The 3,455-nt window shown below is 48.3% G+C and overlaps 1 protein-coding gene across 1 annotated transcript in view; it reads left to right on the plus strand.

The window, feature by feature from the left end:
• The window catches only part of CFDP1 (craniofacial development protein 1), a 59,310-nt gene that overhangs the window by 16,449 nt on the left and 39,406 nt on the right, over positions 1 to 3,455 (plus strand). The gene's annotated exons all lie outside the window — the stretch shown is intronic.

The raw sequence follows: 3,455 nt of genomic DNA on the forward strand, positions 1-3,455 counted from the left end.
TTTCTCTGTGATGATTTTTATTTAACTCAGTTGTTTGCATTGATATTTGAAAGACACAAGCTGCATATGATTTGATCACACAGAAACAATACCCATCAAATAAATACATTGTCCTTCCTGAGTGCTTCGAGCAATTCTCCAGTGTGAGTTAAGGCTGCCTTTCCCTGAGATGCTGTTATTCAGTTGCTGCAGCTGGATTGTCACTCATTTTTCCAGCTAAGTGTTGCATAGCTTGTACTTAGCTCAGGGTGGTGAAAGCACAGTGTGTGTGTGTGTGTGTGTGTGTGTGCATGGCCCTTGACAGCTGCTGCTCTCTGAGTGAATGAAGGCATAGATGAGCACAGTCTTCATCTTCTTGTTCATACTGCACAAGGGTTTGTCCCTGCAGAGCTCATTAATTGTAACCTAAGTGTTGTGTACAGGGTTTTGTGCTGGAAAACTTGCCTTGGGTTGGGCTGGCATTCTTTGTGCAGTTTTGGTGGCCAAAGTTTGTTCAAGTGGCAGCTGCAGCTGGGGCAGCTCCACACTGTGCACGCTGCTGGTGGTCCCATGACTTCAAACCTGCCTTCCAGTGTGCTGCTCTGAGTGCAGGCAGGTTTGGCAGCCCACTGGGAAAGCTCCAGGGGCTGATCACCTTCCAGTTCAGCAGAGATCCCTGTTTCCTCCCGTGCCTTACAGGCCCACGGGAGGAGCTGGGTGGCCTGTGCAGCCTGGTCATACCCAAGGGGCATGGTTGCTCTTGCTGGAGTTTGGATTGCTCAGCAGTAATAGCCACAGCTCAGTTTGAGTTCGTGTTGCAGATATCTAAAGAATACACATCAGATATGGAAAAAAGTAGACTAAAAATCAATATAAGAAATAATGAGTTCAAGGACTTTAACTTTCCTTCAGTGAGATTATTTTGGAAGCAGCTTAATTAGGTCATTGTTCAGCTTGCTGATGTGTAATGTCCTACTGACAGTTGCTTGGCGAGAACATGAGGTGACCTGGCTGTGGAGAAGGGTGGGGAAAAATATCCTGGACTTGTATGTCTTGCCTTTCTGCAGAGCACCAAACCCCAATGCAGCACACCCCAAATGCCTTCCCTTTCACAGCCTCCTGCAGTGCATCCTGACTTTGTGCAGGGATCCTATGGCAGAGGAACAGCAGTGGTGTTTGGAGCAGTGTGTGGAACAGCCCAGCTCTCTTGAGGCTTTAGCAGGAGGTTCTCTGGGGCAATCTGGCCAGCATGGGCTCTCTGATCTGAGAGTCTTGGACTGGTATCTGAGACTGATCCCTGAGACTGCCAGCAAACATGCTTGCCTTTGGGCTTAGGAAGATGCTTCCAGCTGGGAAGCCAGCCAGGGTATTTTCAGGTGAGAAAATTACCTGCAGGCTTGTGGTATTCCTTAAAGCCAGAGGCAAGCCCCATATGTTTAGCAAATTACAAAGGTCAGGTTTTAGACTTGAGCCAAGCTATCCAGACCCTGCTGCCCTGGAGCAGAGTCACAAGCCTTGGTGACATGCCAGAGCAGTGCTTGGGAACTGACAGAGCCTGGCATAGCCTGACAGTTCTTTGCACCTTTTGTCTACTTAAAATAGAAGTTTTAGGGCAGAGGGTACATTTTTCCCTTATGCATAATGGGAGAGCCCCAGTCTATTGCCACAAGTCAGTGAAAAACGTGATTTTGGGATCTTAGCTGTGCCTGTGGACACCCACTGTGCTGTGAGCCATTGTCAGCCCCCAGGAGCTTTGTCAGCCATTAAAAAAAAAAAAGCCTTGCCCTGTGTGCAGGGAATTTGAGCAGCTAATAGTGGCCTCTCCATCTGGCTTTTCTTTCTTCACCTTGCAAGCAGCATGTATTATTTCTGAATGCAGCCAGCCTACCCTGCATTTATTGAATTTCCCTTCTCTAAACAGACAGAAGTAATCCAGAAAAGCAACGGTCACAAAACCAAACATCCGGCTCCACGTCTCCGTGTTACAAACCCCTAACTGGTCCAGGGGAGGGGATGTTTGGGGCTGAAAGTGCATTTCCTGAATGTGTTTAACATCCATACCGGATGTACTATAAAAAGCTAGATTTGTGCTTGTGAGGGACATGGGGGTGGTTGGAGGAGAATAACTTAAACACTTGGCTGTAATTAAAGCCAGGAGTACAAAACAACCCACCCAGTTCTCTCAGCAGGCTTTGCTAGAAAGGTCAGAAGCTGCTGGTTCCCAGGGATGTGATGGTTTCCCAGCCTTCACATTATTGCCATCGTGTCCCCCTGTGACACACAGCTAGGCAGTGTTCTGTCAGCAGCGGGTGTGGGTTTGTTGCAGAGCTTTGGGGTTGTGATACTCTGTTCCAGTTGTTCCTTTTGTGCTCTTGGGTTCTGTTAGGCTCTTTTTGATTTTATCAGAGGTATCAGATGCAGTGAGGAGACCCACTGATTTCTTCTCACTTGCTGCCCCAATAAATGGGTGGAAGGCTCCCAGCATCTAAAAAAAGCCCTCCACCTACCCCGCTAAGCTTTCTTGTCTGTGTGTTTTAGGGCTCATTTCCTATCCTTAACCACTGCTCCAGGACCTTTTGGGGAAGGCAAGAGTAGATCCTGGCTGTAAATGAAATGCATTGACCTGATGGAGGGATCAGTGGGAATTCCTGGTACTCCAAGAGATTTTTTTTGCCCTCTTCCCAGGTCAGGCAGGACCTGTGAGTAGGGTCCATCATCTCTGAGCTAGCAATCCTGTTTTACAGCAGCATTTCATATTCAGAGGATGTTAAAGCAAATTAAATCCTCCAAGCAGCTTAGTGCAAAATGACTCTGTGCATGTACTTGTGAGACTCCACAGAGGTTGAACTCCAGGCTGGTAGAGCCCTGCACAGACCCAGCCCTGCGGTGGGAGCAGCTGCGATCTGCCCGTGCGTCCTTGGTGCTTGTCAAAGCATGGTGGCAGTGCCCAGGGAACAGTGGTGCTGTGGCAGTCCTGAAAATGGAAAAAATGTAGTTGGTGGCTCTTATTTGAGATTCTCTTCTAGGCAGCTGTTTCTACACAGCCTGAACAGGAGCTAGGAAGAAAAGGAGAGGTTTTTCACTGGCTTTGTTCTTGCTTTTGCTTATTACCGAAACCATTTGTAATTAAACATGGACTTGTGCACCCAGCCCAGCTGTTGCTTTTCTGTTTGATCCTGCCTGAAATTACAGTGGTGGATATTTGACCTTCTAGGCCTTTTCATGCCTTGTAGGCTGGTATAAACACCGGGTACAATTTGCCTTTGAAGCAAGCAGGCACTGCTCCCACCGAGTTCAGGAGGTGCTGTGCTCGCCGACCCCCAGGCTGTGTTGGGACTGCAAGGGTTTGGACCTCAGTACAAGACCCAGCAGGAAGAGGCACTGCAGGATGGCTCTGACCCTGAGAGCACATACTTGCCCTGAACAAAGAAAGCCAGATAAACTCTAGCCTGTTCATGATGGATGCCTTCCTCCCA

Source organism: Geospiza fortis, unplaced genomic scaffold (genome assembly GCF_000277835.1).
Source record: "Geospiza fortis unplaced genomic scaffold, GeoFor_1.0 scaffold97, whole genome shotgun sequence".
Lineage (NCBI taxonomy): Eukaryota > Metazoa > Chordata > Aves > Passeriformes > Thraupidae > Geospiza > Geospiza fortis.